Source organism: Ursus arctos, unplaced genomic scaffold, assembly GCF_023065955.2.
Source record: "Ursus arctos isolate Adak ecotype North America unplaced genomic scaffold, UrsArc2.0 scaffold_17, whole genome shotgun sequence".
Taxonomy (NCBI): domain Eukaryota; kingdom Metazoa; phylum Chordata; class Mammalia; order Carnivora; family Ursidae; genus Ursus; species Ursus arctos.
In genome coordinates this window covers 22914572-22936851 of record NW_026622841.1, presented here as the reverse complement: position 1 = coordinate 22936851, position 22280 = coordinate 22914572, and the positions used below count along the sequence as shown (strand labels likewise).

The window sequence follows — 22280 nt, the reverse complement described above, 5'->3', positions numbered from 1 at the left end:
GAAGAGTCTTACGTTAGTTTCCCACTGTTCAAGGGCCCAGTGAGAAAGCTATGCGTACTTACTGGTGAACGGGATCGGAACAACAGACAGCACCAGGAAAGGCCAAATCCCTCCACCAGTAAGACTGGGCGTCACTTTGTCCCTGCTCTTTACAGCCCAAAGCATTCTATGCTATTTGTCCTGTTTCCTCCCAGTCCTGGGGGAAGGGGGGTCATTCTCATGCCTCCTTGACAAGTAGGGAAACCGAGAGGCAGGCAGAGTGAGTGGGGCTTGCCTGAAGTCTCAAAGGCAGTTGGTGGAACTGGAGACTCCACGTTTGGCTTTGTCTCGTGCTCTGATAAGCTCGCCGTTCCGTGGATTTGGCCATTCACCTCTACAAGCCACTCTTATTCTCTGTGGCCTTCCTTCTGGGAGGCCTTCCTTCCCTTCCTCCCATCCCTTTCTTCTCCACCTTCTTCCCCACCTTCCTTGTGTCCATTTTCTGTCCGTTGTGGATAATGCTTAGTATGTTCCTTCTTCTTAAACTAGACAGTCTCGGGATTGCATTTACCTTTCCAGTAGAATCCCACTGAGCGACAAATGTGTCGGCATTTTCTGACACAATTTCAGGCTTGGTTTTACCAACGGAGCAGTACGCCTATGTCCCAAATGCTTGAAGATGCTTCTATCATTAGAAGTCATTAGAAAGTGCTTCTGTCATTAGAAAAGCAGTCTCTTTTGGGACAGTTGACTCTTCCTTGAGGGATTGGAGAAGGTTATCTTAATAGGGTGTGTTTTACATAAACCATGGAGAGATGAACTTCAATAATCCCATCTTTGATCCCACAATCCCAGCCTCTCATCCACAGCTAATTGTGCCTTTCCCAGTATTGCTCATTTAATTTCTCCAGAAAAGAACAAGAGAAGACAGTTTTATCTACACATGTATGTTCAGGAATCAACTCTGTGGGCCTTAGGTCTCAAGCAGCTTCCTCTCTCTTCCACCGGCCTCTGTTCCTTTAAGAGACTTTACATTAGATTGTCCCCGGAAAGAAAAAGAAAGTAGGTAATGAGCAAATCACCTAATCTTATCCACTGGGATTTTGGGGGGAGGTAGCTTTTTTTTTTTAAAGATTTTATTTATTTATTTGAGAGAGAAAGAGAGCCAGTGAGAGAGGGAACACAAGCAGGGGGAGTGGGAGAGGAAGAAGCGGGCCCTCAGCAGGGAGCCTGATGTGGGGCTCGATCCCAGGACCCTGGGATCACGCCCTGAGCCGAAGGCAGATGCTTAACAACTGAGCCACCCAGGCGCCCCTGGGGGGGGTAGCTTTTTAAAAAAAGATTTTATTTATTTATTTGAGAGAGACAGATCCCGAGAAGGGGGAGGGGAAGAGGGAGAAGCAGACTCCCCACTGAGTAGGGAGTGCAATGCGGAACTCGATCCCAGGACCCTGGGATCATGACCCGAGCCGAAGGCAGTTGCTTAACTGACTGAGCCACCCAGGTGCCCTTTTTTTTGGTAGCGTTTAAGTATTCCTGTTCTCATTCTTTCTTATAATTTCAGGTAAATGAACATTGACCATGGCTTTAAAAAACACAGCAAGTTTTTGATCTTAGACTCCATTGCTTTCTCTGTGAAAACTGATGGCTATTAGTACAACCATTTTGGAGGGAAAGTTGACAATATCTGTCAAAAGTCCTTGTGCATATGCCCTTTGACATAGTAGTTCTGTTGATAGTCATTTAGCCCGGGGGGCTGCGGTGATTTTGTGCAAATTAGAAAAGGGAACCCCTTCCTTAAGACATTTTATGCAACCTGCCAAAAAATTATTATAATAAGTATTTAAAGTTATAAGGTCTAAAAGATACTGTTGCCCACATAGATGAAGTGCTTTGTGTGGTGTACAACCAAGGCAACTGTATAAAGTAGCGCCAGGTACCTTATGAATACATATGAAGGATGACATCAATATATATGTAAGAAGGTATTCATAGAAACATTATTTATAATAGCAAAAAATTATTGCAAATGTCCATCGGCAGGGGACAGGTTAAATAACTATATTAGGGTAACTTTATACAAGGGAATACTAGGAAGAGGTATAAAAAGAATAGAGTAGGTCTGTTAAAAGAGATGTTCAAGGTATATTGTTAAGTGAAAAAAGCAAGGCGCAGAGGAGAATATATTAATAATTCAATGTATGTGAATGTCTTTGAGAAAAAATTGGCTGTATCAGCAATTTTTTTTCCCAAAAGACATTTTTTTCTCAAAAGACATTCAAGAAATCATTAACAAGAGTCTTCTAGGAGGAGAGTAACTGGGCAAGAAAGAAAGCTTTTAGTTCAACTGTATACTTTTCTGCATTGTTTGAATTTTCTTACTAAAAGCATTTATTACTTTCAGTTTAAAAAATCAGCAGGGGTAATCAGAATAGAAAGTTACTAGTCTTTTTTTTTTTTTCTTGCATTTTTAAGCATGAAAAAAAAACTAAGAAATTTTTTTTACTTTTTTTTTTTAATTCAAGTAGTTACCATACAGTATACTATTGGTTTCAGGAGTAGAATTTAGTGATTCATCCCTTACATACAACACATGGTGCTCGTCCCAACAAGTGCCCTCCTTAACCCTCCAGCAACCTCAGTTTGTCTTCTATATTTAAGAGTCTCTTCTGGTTTGCCTCCCTGTATGTTTTTATCTTATTTTATTTTAAGAAATGTTTTTTACTTGCAGTGCACATCCCCCAACAGAATACATTAAAAAAATAAACTGCAGTTTCTTGGTTTTTGGTTGTTTGGGGTTTTTAGTTTTTTGTTGTTGGGGGTGGTGGGGTTTTTTGTGTATGGGGGGGTGGTTTGTGTGGGTTTGTTTTGTTTTGTTTTGTTTTGTTGGTTTTGAGTGTAAACTCAGTGCTTCCAGAGTTGCTCAGGGATCTGTTAGAAAGCTATTCATCATGTGCTTCCTTCATCTCATGGTACTAAGTGGGGGTAGAATAATGAGATTAGCTGTCTTTCTCTCTTTGGTTTTGATCCCTAGAGAAAAGAGAATTCTAGCTTTCTATTGTTCCTGAAATTTTAAACCTGTTAGAATAAAAATAAAGCTGAATTCATCGTCACAAATTTTATGTTAAGAATTTACTCCCCCAAATGAATATTGATTTAGGCTGCACATACGTTATTCTCCCCTCCCCCAAAAAAGAGGATGAAAAGAAAGATTTTGTCTTTGATGAGCAGAAATAACATTTAATATAATTAAGTAACATAGCAATCCCAAATCTAACAATACAGTGACTTTGATATCTTTAAAAAAAAAGAAAGAACCGTTTGTATTTCTTAAGAAAAAAATTCCTTTCAGGAACGGATGTAGGAGGAGAGCACTCTGAATGTTATAAATTTTACAGAATGTTTTTTGCTTTGGGCTTTTGTATTTTGAATCACGCATTTGTTCTAGTGTCAAGGGTACCACAGACCTTGATTCTGATTCTAAGTTATACATGTTTTGATGATAAGTTACACACGTTCTTGTTCTTCCACACGTTGGGAAATGGGTTTTAAATACTGAGCTGATTTCAGGGCAAGGTCTTCTCTTATTACTGATGTAATAAAAACACTTTTATATCTTGCTGAGTTTCTGCTTGGAGCCCCAGTATTTATTTGCTTACCACATTTGCCTTGGCTGCCCTGACTGTGTCACTAAACAAGTATTTACTCATTCAATAAACATTTATTGAGAGTCTCCTCAGTGTCAGGCTCTCAGCCCAACACTAACGCGTAAGGGAATATAAAGATAACTATGGAGATAAAAATATATGATCCCTGCCCTCAGAGAGGTCATAAGCTGGCAGGCCGTGGGCAATTATGTCCAATGTCCATTATGATGTTTGTTCAGTACAATCAGGGCCAGGGCTGAAGGAAGGGGAGAGAGACATGGGACAACATTTTAGGAGACTCTCCCTCTTAGGGGTAGGCAGATGCAGGTGGGCACCTGAGAGGGAGGGCCCCAGCAAATTTAGAGCTCTAGGGCTCCTGATTTCACTCTCGTCCTGGCCTGCCAGCCCCCGCGCCTGGCCACCTGGCCGCCTGACCTTCCCACATGGGCTCCTCTTCTCTTCCGCTGTCCTTCTCCCAGCTCACTGACATAGCTGCCCTCAACTCAGCTTCTTCCACTTTCCTGAAAATGTCTACCCTCAGTGTTTGTTCATGCCTAGAACTATGCTACCCTCCCTCTAAGCCATCCCGGTCTTGTTCAAACCCCACACCAAAAGTCAGCCCAGACCCAAGAGCCTGGTCCATTTCTTCCCCCGCACGTGCACTCCACGATGGCCTTTATCACTGGCCAAATTGTATTCAAATGATTACATAGGAACCTGCCTCTCCAACCCTGGGTTGTGAGTCTTTGTGGAATGTCACTCCAAACCTGTGGCACCCAGCACAGTGTTTACATGCAGTGGGTGTCCTCGTCCCTGCAGGCGGCTAGAACAGATGACCACAGACGGCATACCTTTCTCGCGATTCCGATTCCGGAGGCTGGAGGTCCCAGATCAAGGCACTGGGGGGTGCAGTGTCTGGTGAGGGCCTGCTTCCTGGTTTGCAGACGGCTGTCTTCTTGCTGTGCGCTCTCGTGGCAGAGGTCAGGGAGGAAGCACGCTTTCGCTCGTCTCTTCTTGTAAAGGCACTAATCCTATTCCTCATCACCTCCCAAAGGCATCTGGGATAGAGTTTCAACATAGGAATTCGGGGGGGGGAGGACACACAAACACTTAGTCCATAGAGTGGGCTCTTAGCAAATGATTCCCCCATTTATCTGAATCTTTACAATTTTCAGCACATTTTTTAGTGTTTCTTTTACTTTAACAAAAGCCAACATTGGTTTGTGGCATTCATGATACTCAAGTTTAACTCTACAGAAGCAAAATAGGAATTACAATGAGTTATTTTGCTAAAAAAAAAATTAAAAAGGCATTTTTTGGGGGTATTTCCCAGCAGCTAATTAAACACAATCGTAGCTTAAGTAAATGGATGTTTCATTCAGTGCTAATTTCATTTGTGTGTAGGGAGGTGCCGGGGATAGTGGTTAAATTGTTATGACAATAGGCTTTCTCTTCACTGCATACAAGATAGTCACTGGGTAAAGATCTACACTGCCACTCCTCGGGCACCAGTGCTTCTGAATGGCTTCTGATAGTGGATTACACTGGGGACCCGGTTCCAGTTGGGCAACTCTTCTTCTTCTTTTTTTTTTAAATAAAGATTTTATTTATTTGACAGAGGGAGAGAGCACACGAGCACAAGGAGGGGGAGCGGCAGGTAGGGGAGAAGCAGGCACGGTAGAAGCAGGCTCCCCGCCAAGCAAGGAGCCCGATGTGGGGCTCAATCCCAGGACCCTGGGACCATGATCCGAGCCAAAGGCAGGTGCTCAACTGACTGAGCCACCCAGGTGTCCCCAAGTTGGGCAACTCTTAATGACAGCAAGATCTCTTTGCTGAGGGTGATAGTGTGGCAATACAACTGGACCTGGCCAATTTTATAAGCAGCATCCCCCATATATTACTAAGGCACACCTCTTCATCAGGGTAGGAAATTGCAACCCTCCTCTCTCTCTCTCTCTCTCTCTCTCTCACACACACACACACACACACACACACACACACACACGTACACATACACAGCGGTCTTCTAAGTGTACAGTTATGGTGTCCTGGAGGAGTTAGTGGCCTGGGACCCTTGGCATAATTTTACTCATGGCATCTGCTTTCTACAAGGCCATGGAAGAGATTATCTATCAAAACTGTCCCAGTATCAACCCCACTCTGAGCATTTGTAAAATCCATCTTGGAATTGATTTAATGGCCAAAGCTTGAATTTGCCCAATCATTGGAACTAGGGAGTAGCCCTTCCCTCTTCTTGCTGTTTCCTTGAAAGGACCTGTTGTATGAGACGTTTGTCTTCATGGTGTGATTTAACAAAGCAGCTTAGAGTTATAGCAACTCTGGTAAAACATTTCAAGTAAACAAATTCAAAATACTGAATGGAAAACCCTTACCTTTCTTGGAAGATCTTGGCAAAGCCCTTTGTGATGTGTTTCTCCTACTTCCCCCCTGCACATGCAGGCAGCACCCCCCTCCACCTCAAATGTGTAAAACTCAGAATGAGCACCACATGCTAAATGTGGAATGCGACAGGATTTTCTGGTCCATCGTGACTTTACTGCTGCAATCCAAGTAGTCACTGTCAACCAGGAACGTTGCAAACTTGGAAGTTCCGGCATGCATTCAGGAGATGTGACTTGAAATGCAGCGGTGTTGTAGAGAGGGTAAATGAAGAGAAACTCACACTGCTCAGTGTCTGGGCTTCTGGACAGGTATGTACACACTGAAATTCTGTCAAATCAATGAGATTTTAAAATTAGTTAATGGGAAGTTGGTTGTGTTAAAGGAAATCTAAATGAAGAATCATTGATTTTATCTGCTTCCAAGTTTTGACTTTAGGGCTTTCTAAAAGTATGGAGGTTCCTCAAAAAATCAAAAATAGAACAACTATACGATCCAACAATTTCACATCTGGGTATTTATCTGAAGGAAGAAGGAAACCTCACCATTTGCAACAACGTGGATGGACCTTAGGGCCATGATGCCAAGTAAAAGAAATCAGACAGAGAAAGACAAATACTGTGTCCTCTCAATTCTATGCAGAATCTGAAAAAAACAGACTCATAGAAATAGAGACAGAGTGGTGGTTGCCAGAGGTGGGGGCAGAGGGGAGTAGGGAAAATGGGTGAAGGTAGTGAAAAAAAGAGTGACTCATGAAAATGATAAGAAACTCAAATTTCAGTGTCCACAAATAATGCTGGATTGGAACACCAAATAATCAAGCCAGCCAGCCAGCCAGCCAGTCAGCTAGTTCTTTAAGCCTCAGATTCCCAAATACAGTTAGGATTATCATGAAATTACCAGATTGAGAGTGACTGCCGGGTACAGATAAATTGCCACCAAGTAACCCACCCAATTGTTGCTAATTTGTTCTTAGGGATCTCCTACAAAGAAGGTTTGCAAAAATTCCAGAGTCGCTTTGCTTCAATGTTGAGCATGTGTTTCTTTGTAATATTGTCACTTCATTGGTTTGGGTTGAATAAACAATTTTGAGGAATAGGTTTTGAATGTATATGTTGGACATAATGTGATTTATACGCATATGTATACCATAGAGATGAACGATGAAGCCTCTGCTTTTGAGAAGTTTATCAATTCAAGAATCAAAATGAATTTCTCTGACTTCATTCTATGTGCACTTCACATTATCCCACAATGGGACTCCAATTAATCCTCCAGAACCTTCCAGAACTTTTCAAGGTCAAGTTCAGGATCCTCAAAATTTCCTGGCTCTGCCCCATTTTCTCTCTCCAACCTCATCTTCATGGCCTGTTTTCTGCTCCCCCCAGACCCACTCCTACTCTGGGCAGCCCAGGGGTCTCCCCATCGCCCTAATAGTATTTGTTTGGTTTAGCCTCCCTGTTGTTGTTCATGAAAGATCACTGTCACAATGACACCAGTCAACCAGGCTTTAGGTAAGAGATGGTTCTAGAGAATGAAAGCCTATTTTAAAGATTTCCTGTGGTGTCCTGAGCTAATTAGCTTCCGTCTCTTCACTTTAGATACGCTCATTTTTACCCAGATAGTAAATTTCTGTATGTAGTAAGACTTAATTGATGCACATAATTTGGAACTTACGGAGACAAGGGTGAATCTGAAGTCTGACTTTTACTATTGACAAATGGCAGCAATTAATATACAAGCAAATTTTATTGGGGGGGAGGTTTAAATATCTTAAAAGCTCAAATACTTTTTGAGCACCTTCAAGTATGTCTGGTATACCCTTTACCAAAAATTAACTGGTGTACTATTAAGAAACAAATCTTATCTATTTATTAAAGCAAGATTCATAAGGTAATCTGTTAAGACTTTCATTACCTTCACTGAGGTAGACCATACATACTTCTAAGTAATCAAAATCCATTTCCTTTACATATTTTTTAATTGAACTTTCCCCTCTAATTCAGATCCCCTTCAATTTAGAGCAAAATGAATGAGATTTTATTCATTTGGAGATCATTAAAACTATTCTCTATGCCTGATTCCTGGCCCTAAGATTTTCTGTGTGACTTCGGGCCAGCTCTTTTAACAGCTGTAAAGCTCAGGTCTATCGTCCACGAAATGGAAAAAAATAATACGTCTTGTGAGATTTGTGAGGATTACATGTGAAGACATGTGGTGCAGAGCCAGGCCAGTGGCCAAGAAAGTAAACGTCAGCTCCTTTTTCCACGATTCTTTTTTTTTTTTTTCAGTGTGCATTTCAGTGATTCTTGAAGGATGACCTGCGTATATTTTTTGATTGATCTGTGAGCACTATATTTTTATTTTGGGCATAAATAAATTACTTTTGTTAAACCCCAATTCCCTTATTAGCTGTTAAAATAAATAACAACTGTTTTCCATTTGTTCTAAGCGTTTTTTTTATTTAAATTCAATTAGCCAACTTATAGTACATCATTAGTTTCAGATGTAGTGTTCAATAATTTATCTGTTGTGTATAACACCCAGTGCTCATCACCTCACGTGCCCTCCTTAATGCTCATCACCCAGCTACCCCATCCCCCTGTTCTAAGTGTTTTTGATAGGGCTAAGAAGGTCTGGTCATTGATGTATCCCATATCAATAGGCCACATAAATTAGGAATGCTTTTAGCTGTAACATAATACCCAACCCTCTGTTTCTGGAACAAACAAGAGTTATTTTTGTTTTGTTTTGTTTGTTTTGCATAACACAAACATTCAGATAGGGGTTATTAGCATTGGTTCAGCTGCTAAGGTGTGCCATCAAGGACCTCAGTCCGTTTTATCTTTGTACTTAGACTGCCATTGTCATTACACCAGCCCTTCATCTGCTTGTCTGGGACTGTGACCACATCTCCAGGTATCATTTCACATTCAAGGTTGGATGAACGGGAAAGAGGGGCACCAGCCATATCTTTCTCTTTTATCAGAGAAACAAAATCCTTACCAGAAGTGCCTCAGCACACTTCCTCTATCTGTTTTTGGCCAAAACTAGTCACAGGGACACTTCTTTCCAAGTGCAACAGAGGCAAGAAAGTCAAGTATCTGGCAAAGGAAAGATAGATGACATAATTTTCTTAGGCCAATAATGAATTGTCAACAGAACCAAGGCACGTCACCACCAGGAACAACATCAAGAATATTTTTAGCAAGAAAGGAGAGGGGTGGATATGACACTGGTAACAGGGTCTGACACATGGACCTTCTACTCGACAAAAGCCATGTGTAGGGCTGTGAAGTTCTGCTCTCTACCCTTTGTCACCCACATCTTTCATCAGGTATAGAGCTCTCAGATACCTCAAAATCATTAAGATGAAACTTGTATAAATCTCAAACTTTTGCTACGTTCTTTTGTTTTTTTGAGAGAGAGAGAGAGAGCACAAGCAGGGGGAGCAGCAGGCAGAGGGAGAGGGAGAAGCAAGGCTCCCTATATGGAACTCGATCCCAGGACCCTGGGATCATGACCTGGGCCAAAGGCAGACGCTTGACAGACTGAGCCACCCAGGACGCCCTGTTTGCTTTATCTATTAAAAACAAAAACAAAACAAAACAAAAAAAACCAAAAAAACACGCACACACAATTCCTTAAAGGTAGAAGGTTGGATTAGATGATTTCTTGGGATTTCTCACTGATCTGAGACCTGTGATTCAAAATTCCGTATAAGGGGCGCCTGGGTGGCACAGCGGTTAAGCGCCTGCCTTCGGCTCAGGGCGTGATGCCGGCGTTATGGGATCGAGCCCCACATCAGGCTCTTCAGCTATGAGCCTGCTTCTTCCTCTCCCGCTCCCCCTGCTTGTGTTCCCTCTCTCGCTGGCTGTCTCTATCTCTGTCAAATAAATAAATAAAATCTTTAAAAAAAAAAAATTCCGTATAAGAACTGTAAGTGTATTATGTATGTTTCTTATGTAAGAACACTTGGGGGGCACCTGGGTGGCACAGTTGGTTAAGTGTCCGACTCTTGATTTCAGCTCAGGTCATGATCTCAGGGTCGAGATAGAGCCCAGAGTCCGGCTATGCACTCAGCAGGGAGTCTGCCTGAGAATCTCCCTCTGCCCCTCCCTCTCACCTCCCATGCGCACACGTGCACCCTCTCTTTCTCAAATAAATAAATCTTAAAAAAAAAAAAAAGAGGGGCGCCTGGGTGGCACAGCAGTTAAGCGTCTGCCTTCGGCTCAGGGCGTGATCCCAGCATTATGGGATCGAGCCCCACATCAGGCTCGTCTGCTATGAGCCTGCTTCTTCCTCTCCCACTCCCCCTGTTTGTGTTCCCTCTCTCGCTGGCTGTCTCTATCTCTGTCAAATAAATAAATAAAATCTTAAAAAAAAAAAAAAAGAATACTTGTACCATGCCCTCATCCTGACCTTATCCAAGTTATGATCAGTTAGAATTTCAAGTTCTTTTTCATAAAGTCCACTTTCTTTTGGCAGCTTATTTTTCTTCAATAAGTTGACTAATCTGCATTTCCCCCTATTAGTAGCTTTCCAACCAATTTGAACCAGCATCGTTCAATGATTCCACAAACATATACAAAGCACTTACTTTGTGCCCCACTCTGGGAATATAAAGATGGAGAAGCAACCATTGTTTGTCCACCAACAGTTTATAATCTGGGACAGAGACAGATTTGTAAGCCAACAATGTGGAAGGAAGAGGATTTCACAGGTGCTATGAGAGAAATAATAGATGCGAAGGGGAGAGAAAGACAGGAATGGTCAGCTCTTGGTGGGGCAGAGTCAAAATTCTGACTATGAGCCATTGACATCAGTCAGAGACCTTCTCCAGAACCAGCATTTTCTGGATTGATACTATTTTCAGGAGATTCGTTCTGATGTTAACAACTCCATAATTTAAAAGCTTTTTAATTAAAGATTTGTTAGTAGGGGACAGTCTTTCTGTTTTCAAGGATGACAAATTTGTTGTTTGTCATTCCTGTCATGATCTATTTTGTGGGAAGATAGACAAAGGAAAAATTTTTATTTCCCAGTTTCCTGGGCTATTTCCTGGGAAATCCCCCCACTTCCTTGACTGTTGGACCCTCGGCTCCCCTGACACACACTTGCACAGGACACTAGGAAGTGAGGAGATGTCTCCTTGTGATCACCAGCTTCTGAACTCACCCTCTCAACTTTTAGCTCAATGAAGGTGAAATTAGAAATTCAGTAACTTCATGTAGCAACCAGTGTTTTTCCAAACTGCAGATTGTGACTCATTAACAGGTCACAAAATCGATTCAGTGGGTCTTAATCACCTTTTTAAAAAAAGAAGTAGAATATATATAAAATAGAAAACATCAGAATGGATTTCACCTAGTAAGACAAGCTTTTGTTGCAGTAGTGGGTGGGGGCGTGTTGAGTCACAACATAAAATAGATTTCTTACTGTGTCCCAGTGTGAAAGTTAAAGACACTGAACTATATTCTAAGCCCCATGAAGGCACTTATTAGCCATCTAACAAATATTTGTTGCATTGAATTGTGATTTGTATGGATGTGGATTTAGGTTGAACTGATTTGTGAATTTACTCAACAAATACTAAGACTAAATGTGTATACTACATTCACCATTGCAAACCCTCATTTAACTTTTGTGAAAACACAGGACACCGGTAGGCTCTCAAAGGTTAATCAGATTCCGTAAATGCTCTTTTTTAGGGATAAATTAGTCCATTTACTGGGGGCACCTGGGTGGCTCAGTCAGTTAAGCATCAGATTCTTGATCTCAGCTCAGGTCTTGAGTTCAAGCCCCGCATTGGGCTCCATGCTGGGCATGGAGCCTACTTAAAAAAAAATAAAAATTACTTCTTTTACTAGGACTGCCTCATAATCTTTAATCTGGATTAACCCCCACCTGCTATATAAAATAGGCCCTAAAGTCTCCAAATGATAGCTAAAAAAGATCTTATGAAAGCAGGAGGTGTAAGGGGCCTTAGCAAACAGAGCCTTCAGATCCTCATCAGTCCAAACCCTTCCATCAAGGCCAATCAGGGCCAGTCTGCACAGTGTCTTTGCCCCAGGCATAGATGATGTCACAGATTCCTGTCCCCAGTACTCCTTGTGCAGGCCTTGGGTGCTGAGTACTTACATTTTCTGGCTATAATGACTCCCCACCCCACCAGCACTGCAGGCAGAGGCTTTGCTCTTCCTCTGTGGGCAGAGCCCCCGCTGTCCAGAGCCATCACAGTTCTCAGTGCTCAACATGAGACCTAAAGGGTCCGTGCTGGGCACAAGAGACTACAGCTTGCCAGATCGGGGCCCCCACCATCTGCTCTGCCATCACCCTGCCTGCAGGTGGTAAGTCCTCCTACAGCTTCCCAAGTCCTCCGTCTGCCTTGGACAAGGAAGCCCGGTTGTGGCAGAGGCATCAAGGGTTAAGAATGCAGGAACAACTAAGACATAGCTTCTGACCTGACTGCCACCTGGCAGAGGGCATGGCATCGTGGTGATCCAAAGATATGAGAGCAACCAGGGGGTGAGGCAAGATTCTCAGAGCCCCCCCCTCATCCTCCTCACTCCAAAAGAGGTACACACTCGTGCCCCACCAGAAGGGACCAGGGCTCTAAGGTTTCACAGCCTGTGTGAGTGCCTACTGGAGCAGGGGCTTATCACATCCCCACTCTGCCTCTGAAGGGCTTATCACTGTGAGCCCTGAAGCTTGGGTCAGTTAAGGTTAGCCCTGGACTGCCGTATTCCTGAACTCTCTGGCCACCTGGCACACAGGCAAGGGGTGAATGCTTTCACAGTAAACAATCAACACTCTCAAAGTCATCTTTTCATATGTCCTAAGCCAGATCCACCTTACACTGAAGGTTAGTGGATCTATATGGGTGTATCTCAGCTTCATTCCCAACCAAACCCATGGCTGTGGGCTGGTTCTCCTTCCTCTGCTCTGCCTCGACTTCCCCAGACCCCCGGTGTCCCAGGGACCTCTGTGCCTGCTTCTCATGTGAGCTTGCTCCCATCTTGAGTCAGGAAAAGAGCGTCCCAGTGAACAGGGAGCCGTGGGAGAACTGTCCGAGGAAGCACAGCTTGCCCGTTCTTTCATCCCTTACAAATCCCCTCCAGAGGCTCATCACTGCGGATGTTGCCTGGTTTGTTTTGTGAAGTCCAGGCCTTCAAGGGAGGAGAGCAGAAAGCAGGGGCAGGGGTGGCTTCCATGGAATGGAACGCTTGAGCCTGCTACCATGAAAGAATCTGCGGAAGGGTCTGTTTGGGTCCCCTTGGTCCCAAATCCAAACATCCCAGCAGTCCAGTAACTGTCTCTCAGAGCAGCCCAGAGTTCCAGAAATTCACTGTGGCCCACTCGTGGATGCAGCCACAAAAAAATATTCTGGATGAAATGGAATAATTGAAACTCCCTTAAGGAGTTCTTCTTCAGAAACTGAAGAAGATATTTTTGATCATTCCTGTGTGATCTGGAAGTTCAATGACATTGCAGAATTTTCTTCTAATTAAAAAATTCAGCAACTGTCTTTAAGCTGTCAGTTGTCTGGTTTTGGGCACTGCAGCAAAATGGTTAAAAACTTGTCCTTGGAATCTGATCTGGGGTCAAATCCCAGCTTTGCCACTTAACACCACATAACTCATGGAGCCTCAGTTTCCCTGTCTATAAAATAGGAACAATGCCACAGCTTGCCTCGTTGGGCTGTAATGAGGACTGATTGAGAGGACCTATGCTAAGCACTGACTGTAGCAGCTGGCACCAGGAAACAATACATGTTAACTGTTGTTGTTACTATTAGTAGCACTTAGGAGAATTGATGGAAGAATTGGACAAGGTAATTAAGACTGAGACAAATGATAGAGTATATAGAGCTGGGTTCTTACTTCAGATATTTCCATGTATTCTACTTGTTTCCTTGTCCACATGACAATGCATGAGAGACACGCAACACCGCACAGTGGAAAGAAGATGCAATTCACAACCCTTTCTTATTCCTGAGAGATTTGGGCCAATTACTTAACCTCGTTGAGCCTCCATTCACTCAACTATAAAATGGAGTAACACTAGTTCACTTTAAAAGGCCTCATCTCGCCCCCACCTTTCCAGGCTGGCAGCCCCTCCCTTGGGCACCAATAATTCTCTTACCCCCTGGGAGCCCTTATCACATTGTACCATGTTGTCTCCTCCACAGGAGTGTAAAATGAGTCTATTTTGTTTGTTTCCAATCTCTGGTATTTCATGTCCCCCGTGGACACAACTGGTCTCCAGTAAAGGCTTGTTAGATGATTAAATGAAATAATAAGTGAAAATGGTAGAAACACAGAGTTAGTAGGAAAATTGAAATTCCTTTGTTACTCATGTGCCAGGGGGCAACCTTAGCAGCTGTACTGTAAGCTAAGTCTGTCGTATGCTGAGGTTTTCTCCCTGTAGTAGATGTAATTTGGTTTCTGTGTACCCAAGTCTTTGGGTAAGTGGTATTACGATGTGGCCCACCAGATCCCTAGGTCTTCCGGGTGCTGGTTATCTAACCTTGCTTCTAAACATTCTTCTGAATGGAAATCTTTTCTTAAATTATTACACAGACAACACATGTGTAGGGGGGCTCCAACTGGGCTCCAATTGCTGCGGGCAGTGAAAGAATTTACCCAAGGCAGAACAAAAAAGATCAAGCTTACTGAAGGCACCACAAGGGAGCGGCAGGTTGGACAGCTAAGGAGAGACCGTCTGTGGCAGGGCAGTGGTGAGGGGCCACAGTCGTAGGGCGGAATGAGGGAAGTATAGGAACCTATCGAACTTTCCCTTCTACGCTAACTGTGCCTGGTTTTAAGTAGCCCTTGGTTAGTTAGGGCCTCTGGCTACTTCGAGGTAGGTCACTTAATGAGCCTATTTGCGTTCAGCTGGGTGGTCACTGGGGGCCCTTGTGCCTTGCTCAAGTTCCCATAGGCCTGAAAGTGGCCTCTATAACATAGTCACACAAAAATCACAAGTCCGAATAAGCTAAACATAAAATAAACCTAAAACATTCCAAATCCTACCACCAAATAATTCTTGTTAAGATTTTGGATGTAGCCTTCTGAGCTCTTTTTTTTTTTTTTAGATTTTTTAAAATTTATTTGACAGAGAGAGACAGCCAGCGAGAGAGGGAACACAAGCAGGGGGAGAGGGAGAGGAAGAAGCAGGCTCCTAGCAGAGCAGGGAGCCCGATGCAGGGCTCGATCCCAGGACCCTGGGACCACACCCTGAGCCGAAGGCAGACGCTTAACAACTGAGTCACCCAGGTTCCCCTCTTTTTTTTTTTTTAACAGCTTTCTTGAGATATAATAAACATACGGTATTAGCCTGCTAGGGCAATATGTTAGTCAGGGTTCTCCAGAGAAACAGAAACAACAGGGATGTGTGTGTGTAGGGTGTGTGTGTGGTGTGTGGTGTGTGTGTCTTATGTGTGTGGTGTGTGTGTGTGTGTGTAGGGTGTGTGTGTGGTGTGTGGTGTGTGTGTGGTATGTGTGTGGTGTGTGTGTGTGGTGTGTGTGTGGTGTGTGTGTGGTGTGGTGTGTGTGTGGTGTGTGTGTGGTGTAGTATGTGGTGTGGTGTGTGTGTGGTGTGTGTGTGTGGTGTGTGTGTGGTGTGTGTGTGTAGGGTGTGTGTGTGGTGTGTGGTGTGTGTGTGGTATGTGTGTGGTGTGTGTGTGGTGTGTGTGTGTGGTGTGTGTGTGTGGTGTGTGTGTATGGTGTGGTGTGTGTGTGGTGTGGTGTGCGTTTATGGTGCGTGGTGTGTGCGTGTCCTAATCTCTTCTTATAAGGACACCAGTCATACTGGATTAGGGCCCGTCCTAATGATGTCATTTTAACTAAATTGCCTCTTTAAAGATCCTATCTCCAAGTACAGTCTCTTTCTGAAAGTACTGGCCATTAGGAACTCAGCATGTGCCTTTTGACAGGGACGTAATTCAGCCCAGAACACATACCATAACGTTCACTTATTGAAAGTGTACAATTCAATGTTTTTAACGTATTCAGAGTTGTACAACCATTACCAAAATCAAATTCAGAACATTTTCATCACTCCCATAAGAAATCCCAAACCCACTAACAGTTATTCCCTGCTCCCTGCCACCTGCAGAGGGAGGATCGAAAGGTCTCTTCATAATTAAGGAAATTGAGACCCAGAGATTAGTCCAAGGTGAGAATCCAGCGGAGAAAAACCAAGGGGCTTCCTGCAGGGAGGAATGTGAGATACTGCTGGACAGTCACTTGCTCAGTTGTACTAATTTTTTTAAGTGCCAAAATAAGAATATCCCCAAGAACATTTCCATCTGTCAATAAATCCCATGGCTAAACCAACTGTATGATTGCGCTGCTAGATACTTGCTTCTTCTATTCTAGTTCATCGGCATGTTACCTGATATTTTAGCATAATGTTTATTACCCCTGAGTAATAGGTGCAGAATGCCCTTCTCAGACAGCGAAGAGCCATCCAAGTCAAAAGGGTTAGCTTTTCACCCACATACCTAAGGTTTCGCTCCTAACATGAATGTCTGCAAATAACTAGGATATTAATTGTTCAGAAATGCTTCCACAATATCCCCACTTGGAAGAGACAAACCAACTTGTTTTATTTACATTATTTAGAAAAGACAATGTGAAATGTCAAGACAGAGTATGTCATGGGTTATATGGTTCTTAGTTTGAAAAAACAAAACGCAAGGAGAGGGGAATTTCCTTTCTAGTTATGTGAGTCCCTAAGTTGCTGGTTACTTTTGATGTTTAGTTACTCTTACTTATTTCACTTTCACTAAGGTGAATTCAAACACAGTGTTCAGCAGCTACCTTCAAACTTCTAGCCCCATAAATTTCAAGCATTATCACTGTGCAGTTTGAAGATGCCCACCCAGGATACTACTGTCATATAAAATAAATATACAAAACAAATTAGTAAAGTTAATTCTGGGGTGGTAGGGTTTCCCATAAAAGAAAGCATTATAGGAGATAAAAGTTACAAGATATCGAAAACACTGTTCACAGCTCCACGTGGTGGGGTAGACGCTGGTAAAAGTGAAAGCAAGTACCTTTCAACCAAGCTAATGTCTTTTTTGTGGAACCTAGATTTTGTGGAACTAGATTTAAGGGCCTAAAAAATTAGGAACAATGTATTCTGGATTGTCATAAATGCAGCTTTGTTTTGTCTGTCCTTTTTTTTTTTTTTTAAAGATTTTTATTTATTTATTCGACAGAGATAGAGACAGCCAGCGAGAGAGGGAACACAAGCAGGGGGAGTGGGAGAGGAAGAAGCAGGCTCCCAGCAGAGGAGCCCGATGTGGGACTCGATCCTGGCGTTCCGGGATCATGCCCTGAGCCGAAGGCAGACGCTTAACCGCTGTGCCACCCAGGCGCCCCTTGTTTGTCCTTCTTTAACTATATGAGAGCATTTAAGACACATCAAAGGGTTATGGAATTACAGAGTAAACCTAAAATCGCCTGTGGTTTGAAGGCTGACTGGAGCCCAATTATCAGAGTCAAATACCTACCGGTGAGAGAGAAGCAGCGTCACACTCTGGCTTTACTCTGCAGTGCGAGGATATTCCAGGCCTAAAATCTGGGAACAGGCCCAATATCTCTTCAGTCAAAAGTCAGAGCACGGTCAAAGTTGTTGTTACAGCCCTGCTCCAATTCATGCGCCTTCTGGCTTGACAAGGCAGTGCACACCCAAATTTCCAGCTCTTCACATCCAAGAATAGAACTAGAGACGCGAACCGCCCTCATTCTAGAAAGAGACACGGATGCTGCAAAGTTACCTGCCTCCACCCAGGCTCTATGCCCCTCCCCAGCCAAAACAAATGCATACTTTTTGGCTCCTGACTGAGGCAGTCAAAAAGAATAATGCAGAACTTACAACAGATCATTTGGCTTCTCTATGATGCAATTATCTATAACTAATAAAATAAAAAAAAGAAGCTACCATTAACAGCATATATTAGCTTTCAGAAGAAATCGTTGACATACAGGATCCTGAAAGTACAGACAGATTCACACCAAGGAGAAGCAAGCAGTACTAGGACCCAAACAGGTGGAGCAAGGTGGAGCCTTGCTTCCCAGCTCTGCTGTCTTGTCTAATGCCATCACCAGTTCCCAGTCACTTAAAATTCTGAAACTTGGGGCATCTTTGACTCATCCTTCTTGTCTCCCTTATCCCCTAACTCATCAATTTCTAGGCACTATTTCTTTGAAAAGTCTCACGTCCTCCTTCTGTCCTCAGCCAAGGCAGGTGCTCAGTAATCACATGCTGATTATGACAACCCCTACCCTTGGTCCCTCTCTGTCCCATCTGCTTCGTACACCAAGACAGATGTCCCTGAAATGCCATCTTCACTGAGTCATTCCTCATGCAAACACATAGAACGGTAGCCCTCTGGCACCTCCAACATCATCCATAACCCACCGCTGAGATTTCTCCATTAGACTTTCACCTCCTAGATGACAAGGGTGGTCTCACCAATCCCCATTGTAAACTGGCACAGTGTGTAACACAGAGAAGGCAGGAAGTAAATTCCAAACAAATGAACCAACAAGCTTTGAGGCCCATGGAGCCAGTTATATCACCCATTTCAAAATAATTATTAGGGCAGAGTAGTTAAATGAGTGGTATGAACATTTTGCTTTCATACAGCTGAGATAGCACAGGAAGAGCATTTTGACAGGTCAGTGCTTTGCCCAATCCTGGAAGCTCTTGAGATCTTTCTTGAGTGCAGAACATAAAGCACAATTATTTCATGAGTCCTTATAAACAGCAGCACAGACTGAGAGGAGTCAATGTCAGAAATTTCTTGAAGTTTACTATACATAATTTGAGGTTATTATAAATATCCTGTCTGATAAGAGCTCATTGAATTTTTTGGTTTATCATGAGCACTTACACACAGATCAGAAGCACTATAAATAGGGCTACTTGAAAATACAAAAATACAAGGACAAGTGACTTTGGGCAAGCCACTGGAAGTTTCTGAGCCACAGCTTCGTCATGTGTAAAATGAGGAGGTTGCACGAAGCAGTTGATTTCCATGTTCCCTTCACTCCTTATTTTATTCTGCGTACAAACCAAACAAGCAAACAACAACAAAAAGCCCTCTGCTCCCTGCAGCAGCAAGTTTGTGAGTTTGAGCTTTGGGTTTTAGGATATCACAGGCCAGCAAACTTCTCTTGTCTCCAGTGTCTTTCTGTGGACTCTTCATCAGGTTAAGAGCCTTTTACGTTGACAACGGAGTAGTTTTTTGTGTTTTTAATACCCTCCTCCTACCAACGATTACCATCATGTCATTTTAACAAGCCATTTTAAGACTAGCAATTGAATCTCTGGATGAAAGATAATCCTTGCCCTTAATACATTTAGTTTATTAAAAAATTCATGGCAGCCTCCCTATTTTTTTCACTTCACCACAGACTAGTGACAAGTTTGTCACAGACGGATATCTGTTGTCATCCAGACTTCTCACTTTGATTCCTCTGTGTGATCTAGGTTGTAATAAGCCCAACTTCCCCAACTGCAATATAGGGATTTGAGTGAATCCACCATTTTGTCATTCATTTGTATGACAAAATCTAAAATTTCAGGGTAATTGGGTCCATCCATCCATCAGAAAGATATTTACGTTCTTTCTACTGCATCGCCAACATATAGTTACCCAAACTGACAGCTTGACAACTGGGCAGTTCTCTGCTTGTGCTATGCTTTAAAATGCTTATTTACCACCAGCTTCCTCTTACAAACCCCTTATCAGTGATTTAGCCACTCTGAAATGAGACCGAGAAACATGAATGTGATGAAGTATATACATTTGACGTAATACAGATAAGATGCCCCATTTTTGCATGTTTAAGTTGTCTCCATTTTTTCAAAGCTCAATGCAAATGTGCCCTCCTCCAGGGAGTCTTCCCCATCTCTCCTGCCAGAAGCAATCTTTTGAACCTCCTCCACAGTGTTCGACCATATCTTATGGTACTACTTTCCAGTTTCTTCTACCTTTGCATTACAGTAAAATATGTGAAAATCTTATTTCCTCTATTTAATTGCAAAGTCCTTGGTGTCAAGAACTATGTCTTTGAACGTTCACGCAAAGCCAAATGCATTTAGCAAAGTATCATGAAGGAAGCAGACTGTAAATTGAGGGAAGAATGAAGCAAAGGAAGAAGGAAAAAAGTCTATTATATACAGGAGAGACCTTCCTACATGGAAAAGACCTTTAAGGGAATAAACAAAGGGAGACTGAACATAAAAGTGATCTGAGTTAAAAGCCAACCCATCAATGAAAGGGATTACATCTAGACAAATAAGGAGCAGAGGTTAGTTTGGGGGGGCTGTCTGGAAACATGTTATCATTATGGGTGATACTTTAATAGCCTGACTTTCCTTCTTTCCTCATCTGCTGCTCTCAAGTCCACTTGATGAATGAGTACTTGCTGCCCTTAAAGAAAGTCTGAGGTAGCAACATGCAATAACCACAGGTAGGCTTAAACTCTAACAAGACAGATTAATTCCTTCCCTAGAATGTAAGCGCCATCTCTCTGAGAGCAATCAACTGACCGAAGCAGAAACTTTTCTCCACTGCAAATGCACAGATTTGTTCCTACAACTAAATCACTGGAACATCTTGTTCAGCCAAATTACTTCTTTATCAAGGAAACCTATGCCAGTGTTCATGATGCCAGACAGTTCTTCCCCAACCCAGGACACTGTCTTGACAAATCAACTTAGCCTGAGTCAGCAGGGGCATTGGGCAAACCCTCTGTCTCCGATTAGATGATAATGCCCCTCGGAGCACCCCTCCCAACCCAGAACTAATTTTCCTTTGTCCCTAGCTTGGTTTCCACCACTGAGCCCATCAGTCCAGGTCTGGCTCCCCATGACTAGAAGGTCCTCAAAGAGCCAGCACCTCAAACTCAAGTTGTCCATAATGGAACCCTTCACCTCTCCACACACCAGGTATGCTCTTCTTCCTGCTTTCTCTGTCCTTGCTAAACTTGCCTATTTCCCAGGTCAGGGAGTCTCACAGATTTTTCTACTACCCAGCCCCCAAGGCTCTTTCTTTCCTGGGTTTACTCAGAGGCTGGAATCTCCTCCCATCTTTGCTGCAAACTCCAGGGATGAAGCCAGCGTTCCCCTCCTCATCCCAGGGTTCCATCAAAGCCAAAATGAAGCCAAAGAATACTGAATCCCTTTTCCTAAGAAGGGTTTTCTAGCTACTCCCATGGCACAGGAAACATTGGTTCACTGTAAGTAAACAACACGTAGTTGATAGAATTCAAAAGATCATAGTCTAAAGGGGCTTCCAGTCTCTGTTTCCAAAGCAAAGCTCTCCAGACCTCACTATTCCCCTTCCTTCTGGCCTACCCTTCAGCCAGGAGTGTGCGATACTCACAGAAGAGATGAGCTGTCCTCCCTCAAACAGGCGGTTTGTATTTCTAAGACTCTCCTGTTTCTGGGGACTCCGCTTGAACAAAAAAGATCACTTTGCATTTTCTTAACATCTTTTTTTTTTTTTAACCAACAGTCTTAAAACTTTAGACTCTTCCCTCTTCCTCTCAAAATTGTAAGGCTCTATTCTCCATCCTTCCCTTTCTGTTCCCATACAATTGTCCTGGGTTTGGCCCTCTTCATGGTTTCACTAGACTAGGCTCTTGCTCTACCCTCTTAACTGGTCACCTGATTTCTGATAACACTCTAGAATGGTACTTCTAAAGCACATTTTGATCATGTCACTACTCTTACTCCCTCCCCCAAACTTCCAGTAACTCTCTATTGCTCACAGAGCAGAGACAAGATTACTTAGCATGGTAGTCAAGGCTTCCACGTTTGCTCCCAACCTGCCAGTGTAGTCTTACATTCTCATACTCTAAATTCCTGCCAATGGAACAAGCTCTAAGATTTTAAACCCACCTCTGCATGGAATGTATATCTACCTATTAAAACACTAGCAATCATCCACACAAAAACCTGCACTTGGATGTTTATAGCAGCTTTATTCATAATTGCCCAAACTTGGAAGCAACCAAGATGTTCTTCAGTAGGGGACTGGGTAAATAAACTGGTACATCCAGACAATGGAACACTATCCAGCACTAAAAAGAAATGAGCGATCAACCATGAAAAGCATGGAAGGAACTAAAACACATGTTACTAAGTGAAAGAAGCCAATCTGAAAAGGCTGCATGCTGTGTGATACCAACTATACAGCATCCTGGAAATGGCAAACTTTGGAAACCA

The 22280-nt window shown here is 43.0% G+C and overlaps 1 long non-coding RNA gene across 1 annotated transcript; it reads right to left on the bottom strand.

The window, feature by feature from the left end:
- Positions 1–4348: 4348 nt before the first annotated feature.
- Positions 4349–17741, bottom strand: LOC130543924 (uncharacterized). Its single transcript, XR_008959695.1, has 3 exons — positions 17551–17741; positions 6020–6356; positions 4349–4684 (listed from the first exon to the last, which is right to left on the bottom strand). It is a non-coding gene; the product is annotated as an uncharacterized LOC130543924 (long non-coding RNA).
- Between the last annotated feature and the right edge of the window lie 4539 nt (positions 17742–22280).